This window comes from Triturus cristatus, chromosome 3_2, assembly GCF_964204655.1.
Source record: "Triturus cristatus chromosome 3_2, aTriCri1.1, whole genome shotgun sequence".
NCBI lineage: Eukaryota > Metazoa > Chordata > Amphibia > Caudata > Salamandridae > Triturus > Triturus cristatus.
The window spans coordinates 990,355,189-990,367,263 of NC_140584.1; positions in this window are offsets into that span (position 1 = coordinate 990,355,189).

Consider the following 12,075-nt stretch of genomic DNA (forward strand, 5'->3'; position numbering starts at 1 on the left):
TACACCAAAGTGTCCCGTGATTAATACAACCATACTCGGAATCATCAAACGTAGCGATTCTGGGGGCCTTTATGGCTTTTGATGGGCTTCCGTTTTGTTTTAGTTACCCCTGAAGAAGGGCTCTCATGCCCGAAATGCATTGGGTGGAAGTCAGTATGATTACCCAGGATGAACAGTGCATTCTTAAGTTGCCAACGAAAGACGCCTGGATAGGCATTTCTTGTGCATTTAAAGTTGGGAATTTGGCTGTGTTATTGTGAATAAGAACATTACAATGAACATGGACTAAAAATGGATTACCTGGTCAAAATTTGGATTGTGTCTGTGGTCTTTTTGCAATTTCGTGCACTGTTAGGCAGCTTGAACCTGGTGCGTGACGACGCGCAAGATATTTTTCGTATTGCATACTCGTGCTATTGGGGCAGAGCACACATCAAGTCACAAATAATTGCCGTAGAGCCTTCTGTAATGTGGTTAAGATTGAGAAATTTGGAGTGCATTTCATCATTATTCTTGACATGAGCTGTGCCATACTCATACTCCCAAAGGCTGCAGCAAGTTATAGCTTAAGACCAAGGTCCCCATTTGCACAATTGATCCCACTGGCTACATTTAGTCAACAAGATTCAGCGTAAATGTGGTGCAAATGATAAATTATGATTATTAGAAGCCTAATGAAATAATAAGCTTACATGCCTTGGATTAACGTGGGTATTTTCTGTTAAGACAGATAGCTTGTGTACTTATTTTGACTTATTTTTACTGTTATACTCAGAATCTGCACCCAAAAGACTGACATTTGTAGACGAGGGATCCTTTCCACAGATAATATATGGTGGACTTGGCCTTCTCTGCAGGGTTCCCTCAAACCTTTTGCCTTCACCCCTCCTGTTTTCTGATTTTGTTTTTGTTGGCATTAGGACTCTGTACTTTACCAATGCTAGCCAGGGATAAAGTGCTTGTCCTCTCTCGTTCAAATATGGTAAAATTGTCTTACACCTGATTGGTACATTCGATTAACTTATAGGTCGATAATATATAGTACTACATTACCAAGGGTCTATAAATTAAATGCTACCAGTGGGCCTGCAGCACTGATTGTGCCACGCCCTAAAGTAGCCCTTTAAACCAGGTCTCAGGCCTGACATTGCTTCCTGTAGTGCTGTTTTAAAACTGCCATTTCGACCTGGCAAAATAAACCTTTTGTCAGGCATAAACATTCATTTTTTCAGACTTCTAAGTCACCCCTCGGTAAGGCCTATAGGGCAGGGTGTATTGCATTAAAAAAGAAGGACATGGGTTTTTACATGCCCTGGTAGTGAAAACCCCCTACATTCATTTTTAGGTCTCGCCTGGCGTTAGCAGTACGCATGCTCTGCTCTCGCCATGCGAGGGCCTTTTGGAATTGATACAGATTCTGAAGTGACATAAATCCACGCCCTTGTTTTTAATTGGCGCACATCATCGCTTATGTTAAACGGTGATGCGTGATTGGAAAACGCCCTTTGGGGTTACCGCCTTGTCCATTTTTAGGACGGCCCATGTGGACAGGCTGACGCCATCTTGGTTTTGCATGACGTTGGAGGGTGTGCTGGTAACTTGTTTACTGGCTGCTCATTGGTAATCCTACCCGCTCCTCCCTTCCCTTCCCCCATCCCAAACCAAATGTCCCAAAGTTGCGCTCTTCATTTTGTAATCGGCTTCCCGAGGCAGAGGGCAAAGTTAGCTGTGCCGCCTGTTTATTTATTTAATTTACAGCACGGCCCGCTGTCTTTAGCGGCTGCGCTACGTTTATTTATTTAATTATTTTAGCGCACAGGTGTTCTCCGCCATTCAATGCCAACTTACAGGGCTTGAACCACAAGCGTTTCGGACCAGTCATTCGTTCTGCCCTGAAACGATTTTCGATGAGGAAATCTCCCAAGGCAAGGATTTTTTTTTGTTTCGGTGAAATTTTAATTGTTTGCCTTGAAGACTGCACAGATTTTAGTGTCAGTTACAGCGTTAACTCCACTTTGTATCATCCTGTAGTGCTTTGGGGACCTGTGCACAGATCTCAGTAGTTGGCGCTTAAGTCCAGTGGACTTTCTTGTGAACTGAACCTGCTCCGGTTCCTTTATCACAGAAGTGAATGATTGTCTACCTGCAGGTTAAACACTCTAGTGCCTGTGCTGGTGATCTGGGCAAGAGCACGCAGGCATCTTTTAAATGCACATGATTGTAACTTAGACTATTCACTTTCACTTTGTACATATGTGAATCGGGTACAGAATGGTAAACGTGTACAGTATCATGGTTAACTGGATGCTGCAGGTAAACATGTAAATGTGATAGCTAGCTGTAGGATGCTTTACACTAATCAAGTTGTTTTAATTAATGGTGAACAGGCATTTAGCTGTGGTATACAATTCACTGCTAAAGGTTATGGTTGGAGATTAAAAAAAAATAAGTTTAAACGATGACACGCATAATTTACGCCTAGGTTTGATCCTCATTTACACACGTCTGGCACACCCAGAAAAATGCTAATCTTACAGGTGATGAATACATGCATGTTATAAATTACCCATGTAAGTTCCTGGCATGCACAGAGAAAAGGATGTACACCTGTTACCATGCCTTCTGCGCGCCCTCTCTTCGCACTGTGTACAGGACGAATCCATATCAATATGATATTTGAGGACTATTACAACTATTTTTGATTATTTTCCTAATCGGTTTCGGTTGCAAATGTGGGTGTCTTATACACAACCCATGAGACCGCTTTCGGTGGCACTTGCACCTACGTCATGCAGGCATAACTTAGAAGTGCTGAAAAGTGCATTGAGTAATGCATGGTCATCATTCTAAAGAGAAGACTAAATAATATTTTTTTAACTAGTGTAGATTTTCTTAACTATGCCTGAAACCAGTTCCAGAATTTCACGTTTTATAAATCGGATGTAATGAAGGAATGCACAAGTAGCACCCTTTTCCATACATATGCAAATTAGACTTGCACCTGGAAAGAGTGTTGTGAAACGTTTACTATCCGGGTGACATGGGCTGCACGCTTAATAAGGATAATTAATGAACACAATATAACAAATGTAACCAGTGGGTCAAATGTTTGAACACTGGCATGGCCAACTAACCCTTTCATTCTTCCAGTAGTGAGAAAAGTACAACATTGTTTGAGTAATACTATCACCTATTATTTATAGTGCTTGGAAGCAGCCTTACTATGGCAGAAAGCGCTATGTAAAACAAGTTGTTATTCCATCCTTAGTAGCCTTGCATTGTCCCTGTTGTTGCTATAGCCCTTCTGTCTCACTCATTGCACCAGAAGCCGTTGCTCCGTCGTTCACCATTGTCTGCTCGATCACTCTCACACCGCTTTGGCCGTGTGCTTGACGACAGCCATAAACGTAAGGTTTTTCTTTTCTTACTTAAGTTAAAATTAAAGGTGGCCATGTATTTTTTATGAATGAGCAGCGCGTTTTGGTAATATCATAGCTCCAATGCCGCGTCAAAGGTAGTGGGCGCTTTATAAATGCAATTACAATACACAGTAACACGATGAAATGTTTCATTAGTACAGAAGCACATGCACGGTTGGGGTAGCCCTAAGCTTTTTGCAAGAACTGCTGGCAAGTTCAAGTGCTAATTAGGGGTAGCAGCTGATACCCCTGGATAGCGCTTTGGTACCCCTGGCATTGCTTTCAGAATGCCAGGGCTCACTAAGGCCGCAATAGAAACGGAAATTAAGCAGGGGTTTCAGAGTCCTGTTTCCTTTATCTAGTTTCTGCTCCTTACCCATACCCCTCAATAGCAAATATATGTTAAGAAGCGGTAGATTAAATAAAGGGTCTGTGACGTCACTTCCACTACCCCTGCCACGTTGGTGAATCTACGTGACTGTTGACTACCTGGCATCCAATTACTTGAGATCCGTTCGCGAGGGCAAGATTGAGTCCAGAGGTTCGTGTCTTCTAATCAGGCGATTATGACGTTTTCTGATTTGTGCCTCGTGACCAGATCTGGACGGGAAGGCTAGCTTTTTACTCTGTGCCTCTACACTCAATGATGACAACAGTTTCAAGTAAAAACAAGCTTTAAAAATGCAATAGGTCTCAACTTTTATTTAGATAAAGCCATTTGCTTTGCTATACAATACCATTAGCAAAGCAAATGGCTTTAACTTAATCAAAGGCGAGACCTATTGCATTTTCAATGCTTATTTTATTTTTATTTCCAGCAATGCCAGGTCACTGAACTAAAGACCCTAATGGCTAGCTGCAAGTAACTTTGGCTTGTCCTTTCATGTTTTTATGGTTATGTATTTTGAAAAGAAATGAGAAAAATTGACCATTTGTCAGTTTTAACAAAATGTTAAGTGTGCCAGTAATTATTTTTAAAGAGCGTAATGTTCTGTGACCTTTTCAGTAAACTAATGTTGAGAATTGTGGGTTACTGTTGTTTAGCAAAAATTAAGGGCCAGATGTACGACCATGTTATTTTGCGAGTCGCAAATTAAGCTCAATTGCGAGTCGCAATTTGCGACTCGCAAAAAGACGTACAACAGTGTCAGAGACACTGTTTGCGATTCTCAATGGGTTCGCAAATTGCATGCCTCATCAATATTCATGAGGCACTCGCAATTTGCGACCCCCATTGAGAATGGTTGGCTCTCCCAGGTATAGTGGCCTGCTGGGCTCAGCAGACTTCTATGTCTGGGCCTGCTTTTAAATAAAGCAGTTTTTTAAAAATGCAGCCTGTTTTCCTTAAAGGAAAACGGGCTGCATTAAAAAAAATTATACTTTTTCGTTTCATTTTTAAGGGCCTGGAACCACTGCCTGCCCCTAAAAAATATTTTCCCCTGCATTTGCAAAGGGGAAGATGTCCCCTGTGGACCCCTTCCCATTTGCTAGTGCATTACCACCCTCTTGAAGAGGGCGGTAAATTGCAAGTGTTTTGCGTCCTCAATTGCGGTTGCAAAACATTCTTACATAGGGTAGTGAGTCGCAATTAGGAAGGGACGCCCTTGGAACCCCCTTCCCAATTGCGAGTCGCAAATCCTACCTAGTGAGTCGCAAATAAATAGGGTTTGTACATGGCCCTTTAGGTTTTTGCATGCGCCAACGGGTCGCAAACCCGTTAGGGCCAGAAATACAACCTGTTTTTGCATGCGCTAATTGTATACAATATACACCCATAATTACTAAATGACATGGTTTTGAAGAACAGAAATCTGTAACTCTTTTCCTGTAGGATTTTATTTACAAGCTTATGCTAAACAGTTTAGGTTTTTCATTCCATGATTACTGACTGTTACTCCTATAATGTTTTGTGTTTCATAATCTATTTACTAATATCCCTCGTATTTCGGTAGGAACTGAATTAATCCATGCATGTGACAGCCACTAAAGCGACAGCAACTTCCAACCCTGTATCTCCTTGTTAGCTACATCTCTCATAGTTAATTTAAATCCAGACTGAAGATGAAAAAGATCTATTGTCCTTGTCAGTGAAGCTCAAGGACACACATACACAGATTTGTGAAGTAGGAGTCTGCTGCTTCCAGCACTCTGTCTTGTCTGATGAAACAGGGATGTTATGAGCGGTAATACATTGACCACTAGTGTCATTTGCAGTCAACCTCTGCCTCACTGGGGAGAGACTGGTTAGTGGCCAGTTTGGCACAGAAGCCATTTGAGTGCTCACAGCCTACCAGCAAGGTCACTGTCACATAGAGTGTCGATGAGCAATTGACTCGAGATATCTGTTCGCTTTAACATGAGTTACAAGTAGTAACTTATTCATGTTTGAGATATAGTACTGTGCACACCCGAGAGGTGCCCGCAGGTCGATGGCACCATCAAATTAAATGGTGGGCCACTGTGCCTTATAACACAAATATTGAATTGAAAGTCCAAAGGGTTTATGCAGGTGTCCTGGAGACAAGGATGCAGCCTGCTTTGTTGTGTTGTACATATTTATGTTGCACACATTCTTCTTTGTGCTACGGTTTCCGGCAGGGTTTCCATGTTGGCCTTTCCGACATGGAAACCCTGTAGGAAAGCGTGTCCTTGCGGCCTCTGGTTGGGGGTCGAGGGGGCACCTATGGTGCCCCCCTGTTAATCCCTGCACCTTGTGGCCGGCACCTTGAGGTACCTGCCACGGTGTGCAGGGATTAACACAATCTTCCATTTCTCTATGGGAGCTTGTGTTACATCCGTTTTACAGCCATAACACAAGCTCCCATAGAGAATGGGAGAATGCAACCGCACAATGTGTGGGCAAATCATAATTAGGCAGTCGGACCGCCGACCGGAGTTCAGTTGGTCCTGTTTCCGCCACGACATCGTAATAGCCCCCCTAGAGTTTGACATTATTAGACAGTCTATGTCCATAGTTGTCAAGTCAGTTGTCTGTCCTTATTCTCATTTATGTTCTTGTTACATTTTAGTGTCAAAGTTTTTCCAGCAGCCATGTCTTTTTATTGTTGTTTGCATACGTTTTATGGCAGGACTTTTGCCAAGTTACGGGGGCCTATTTTGACCAGTCAATGTGATAAAATGGAGGGTAATTTTGGCCTGTACATTCTGAGCCTATAAAGCAAAGGAACCTTGCTTGAGCAATTTTTAATTCATCCAACTTTATATTCGTACAGGTGCCTGAGTTGACTTAACAGTTCAGTTGATGCATCTAGCTAAAAGCATTGGTAACCTAAGCCTTTAAAAAAAAAAAAAAACATTTTATTAGTCATTAGTCATTACAGGAGTATTCATTTGCAATTGTACATATAAGGTCAACAACAATCATTGTACAAAGCGGTATGGTGCTATCGTGAGATGGATTCCTGTTACGATCCCCTGTATACATTGATTAGGATTGTCTCCTCGCAGTTCGAGTAGTCGCTATGTCTTAGCGGCCACTCCAGTATATCACATGACTAGATAACAAAGTCTATGATGCAGCGGGAACAAGCAAACAATGGAAAACAAAGAGAAAAAAAGTATCCCCCCCCCCCCCCCCTCTGCTCCTGCAGACGGGTACCTCTTAGTGTCCCAGTGTTAGTGGACCAACCTGTTTTGGGTGACCATTGTGGAGAAGTTTGGCGTACGTGCACCTATGATTAGGGGTCGGGGGGGGGGGAGGGGGACACATGGTTGGGTTGACTAGTTCGAACTATCAGCCAAACTGTCTATAGTTTGATCTGTAAAAAGAATATATTAGGTTCAGGCAGATAGGGTTGCATCATCTGTGGTGCCCTTGATTAACTTCTGGGTTATCTAGTGTCCTTCCAATGGAGAATTAAGTGTATCCGATACTTTAATGGATTCTAATAATAGGTCCCATTGCATTCCGATGGGTCTCTTCCGGAGTCCCCTGCTTTCCTCCCTGCGAAGGGATCCACTTTCTACAATCCCACATTGTTCGACCTCTTTCTTCCTTGATTGAATCCTGGAGGGAGTTGTTGATTTCCACAACCTAGTAATACATCTCTTCGCTAAAATGAATGCTAAGACTGTGAATTTGACCTGTGCTTCTCGCCCTTTCTGCCGTGTATCTAGACCTAGTATGCATGTTTCGGCCAAATGCCATCCCAAATCGCCTACTACCTGATTCCGTGTTGCTGTGATCGTTTCTCAATAATTACGTAAGTCATTACAAGACTAGTTCATATGTATTAAATCTGCATCTTGCTCCGTGCTCCTAGGGCAGGCAGCCATAATGGTGGGGGAGATTAAGTGTAGTTTGTTTGTTTGGCGTTAAATATGCACGTTGTGTTAACATGTATAAACTTGAATCGTGTGTTGCGGGATACTTGTTTAGGGTATTCCAGTATTGTCTTCCATTCCTTACCTGTGAGCGGTCTCTTTATATCTTCTTCTCGTTTGTGGAGTACTATAGCTAAGGGGGCGGTTGGTGCGCCCTGATCCCTCGATAAAGCCATCGGACCAAATGTCTTCCTGTTCCCATATAAACTTGGCCTTTCACTTCGAAAAAATGCATGCAAATGTATGTTTTATGGAGGTGACAAATTATTTTATTTAAGTCAGGTAGTCAGTAAGCCAAAAATCGTATATATAATATAAAAACAATGATGTGACCACCACGGTAATTCTGCAAATGATAATTGTGTGTTCAACATTGAGTGCTCGTTCTCATTTATACTCTGCAAGAGAAATGCAATTCAAATTTCTTATGAAACATCAATTCTAATTGTGTGTGGCTTAGGATGGGAAAACAGAGAAACACATTTTCTTCAAACAATCTTATTCCTGTATTGTGAATAAGTTAGTTACCTTTACAGAAAAAGTTGAGGTGTTGACCGTCTGCTCAGGACAAGGACTCCATTGAATTTCTTTTTTTTTTGAAGCTGTATGAAGCTTTAACATTTTAATTATTTTGGCTCGTCCCCGAAATTCTGTAGTGATGGTGTATTCCCAGTGGTTTCTGTTCTGTTTGCATACCTGATGGTGTCTACGATGCTGCATGAAATACAAATAATTTGTGTCTCATTGGGGTAAGGATTTTAAACATACACTTCTGCTCTTTACTGTTTCTTTTGAAGGTCTTGGAGCCCCTTGATCCCAGAAAGGGCATATTCCATGTGAACATTGTTGTTTCTTGCTGAATGACAGTGTCCATGTACTGCTTCTGTGATGATACTTAAACCTCAGCCATGAAAAGACCTGTAGATTGAATAGATGGTAGCCTGTAATGTGAGGATGACTGCTGCCTTTTAGGCACACAAATTGGAAGTTTTCTGAGCAAGGCTGAGCTGGACGTTTGGTGGCATCCATGGTCTTGTGACCTATTCAAGCGATGGCCCAGGAATCAAGCTGACAATGACTTCTGGAATCCTATATGTTGGACCAACTGGTTGTTTGTGTTCTTTTCATTACTCATTTGCCAATTTTGGGAACTCGCCCAGCACCAGCTTTAGTTCAGGGTTGAAGTAGTCTCGACATTCCGGCATTATATTTCCGGTCCGAGCTGGATTTGTCAATAGACCTGAATACCTGGTAGATTAGGCTCTTATCTAGACCTTTTTTTAAATCATGGGGTGGTTTGGAGCTTTTCACTAGAGTGGCTATAGGCTGATCACTTTTAGAATCGGTAAGTCATCTAGCAAGAGCTCATGAGACACTAGAGATTAATGCCCAGTTTATCGGGGTCTGCTTAGGTGTCCTCCTCAGTCCATTTGACCATCTGGCCATGTTGTGTGGCCGAAATAGGGAAGGGAATTGCGTACACACTCTTCCCAAACAAGGATCCACCAGGCCCTTTAGCTTCACAGGCTAATGGTCTATGCATACACATGGTTACTGAGGACGGCAAATCTGTTGCAATATCCTAAGCATTTAAGATCGACCAACAGAATTTAAGATGGAAGTCTGAAGCCATCAGAAGACTTTTAGTAGTTCAACGGAGGGAGGGAACTTGTGTGATCCTATTATACCAGCTGAAATGGGTATGCCATATTTCTTAAAGACGATGGTCCAGGTTTAGTGACTGTACTTATACTTTGCATTGAAATGCACATATTTTTAGGTCTCTCCTACTATTTTGCATACCTAGGGGTGGCTCGTGCAGGTAATAGTGAGGGTTGAGGGGGGCGGGGTGGAGGTGATGTCAACATAGGAACACGAGGGAAACCTATCATTTAAAAAAAAAAAAAAACATGGTTTTCTTTTTTTTTTTTTACATTTTAGTTTCCCTTGCTGTATGTCGGCCCCCCTTACCGATCTCACCCGCATGGGCCACGCCTGTGAATATCCATTGTCTGTTGCAATACTTATTTTTATCTTACAGTGGGCTTATTGCCCGCTAATTGCTTACTTGTTACTCTCGTTTGCTTGTGTAGAGTTTCTTTCCTCTTCTTGTGTTTGTCTCTGCCTTGGAACATAGATGCATTATTTGATTCTTTCCACTGCTCATTTTTCAGGTGCTGCTTTTTTTTTTTGTTTAAGCGCTCCACAAGTATTTTTCAGCTGTCTCCCTAGTGCGCTTCTCTCCATGTTCATCTCTCACCCGTTTACTTTTCCTCCCTTTGTCTCTCCCTGTTAGTCTGCTTTTCTCTCCCAGGTCTTTTGTGATTCTGTCCCCAGGCGCTCCATGTTGATGTCTCTCTCGCCCATGTTTGTCCCTTTGCCCCCTTCATATTGCTTCTCTACCTGCCCTCTGCCTTGCTTTACCCTGACAGATAGCCAGCTATTCCTTTCCCACTTGCCACACACACACTTACTGAAGGACATGTTGTAGGAAGTTGGCTCTGTATATACCATACAAAAATGAGGTATAGTGTGAGTCCAGTGGAACCCCAAAGGTAGGCAGAGGTAAAAGTAGATAGCACCTTACTCTCTATTTGTGGTAGTGTGGGCGAGCAGTAAGGCTTTATCAGAGGGTAGTCTTTTTTTTTTTCATTTCTAAAGAATTTTATTATTTTAAAGAAGCAAATACGGACATGAGATACAAGCAAAAGTGATGCAATTGATATCAGACAAAGGCAGTAAATATGTTAGAATAAACTTAAATAATAGGAAATCAACTCATTGTCATTCACTAAACTGCAGATATCAGATAAATAGATTAATTAAGGAGGGACGATACAAGTTGATATCCGACAGAGGTAATTATCAAAAGTATCACCATCAGATAGCAAAATAGGGATAAGAGGAAAAAAGAGAGGAAGAAAGAAAAGACAGAAAGAGTAGGAAAGAGATGAAGAAAGAAAAAGAGAAACAGGGAGGAGAAAAGGAAGAGGAGAGGATTTCCAAAGGATTCACCCGAACACAAGACAACATTAACCAGACAAATCAAAGGGATATTGATCCACCAACCCCTCGGAGGCCAAATACATGTACGAATCTAAGGCTTTCCAAACACCAGTAGATATAGAAGGAGAGAGATGAGCGTGGTCAACTGATGTATGAGCACTTCGTAGGAAGGAGACCCAAGCCCACCAAGTATGGTAAGAGACGGATGAAAAGGATTTCCACTCCATGAGAATTACTTTGACTGCAATAGTCAATAAGAGATCCAGCAACTGTAACTCCATGGAATCTAAAGGCAGAGGGACTGGGGCCGCCAACGGACCTAAAAGGATTAATGGAAAAGAAAGTTGGAATTTAATATTAAAGATTAGCATGAGGTGTTTGTGAATTAAATCCCAAAAGGGTTGGAGAAGGGAGCAGTCAAAGAACATATGTTGAAAATCGCCTGGTAAAAGCCCACAACTCCAGCACAGATTGTCTTCTTTGAGATTTAGCTAATACAAAGGAATGGGAGTCCAGTGAAGAAGATTAATAGAGAAAAACTTAGACTGCATTAAAGAAGGGGCGATTTTGTTACGAAGAGAAAATTTACCAATATCTTGCCCCGTATCTGAAGTGATATGATCGGTAACACTATGATCAAAATGATGTAGCCATTTTTGCTGTGCGACAGTTTGGGAAGGAAGTGTAGAGGACGATAAGAATTTGTAAATCCGAGACGCTACATGACCAGTCCTAATCCATAACTGAAAAAGCGTAATCATAGGGGAAGAAGGATGAAGGTGCATTTTAGCAAGTGCTACCTTTATCTTAAGAAAGGTATAAAAGTCTAAGTTAGATAAAGAAAATTGTTGAGCTAGGGATGAGAAAGGGAAAGGGTCATTGTTTGAATCATAGAGATGTTTGACAAGTGAAACACTTTTCCCAGCCCAGTAAGACATCAACTCTGGATCAATATTAATTTTGATTTTAGAATTCCGCCAAATAGACGACCATCTAGTTTTATGCAATGGAATTGCTACTCTCATATCGACCTTGCGAACCGCAGCAATAGTATCTAAAATAATAGAACGAGAGAATGGAATAGAAAGGGTATTCGTGGTTAAAAAAGAGGCAGTCGGCAGCGGGGAGGCCAGTTCTTGTTCTATTGTCAACCATGCTGGCACATGAATAGATGGAGAAGAAAACCAAAGGGCACCCTGGGACGCCAGAAACGCAGTTTGATACTTCCCCCAATCAGGAAGATTACAGCCTCCCATTTGGAAGTAAGTAAATCAAGTTCATGAAAGAAGGAATCAGAAAGCCTTAC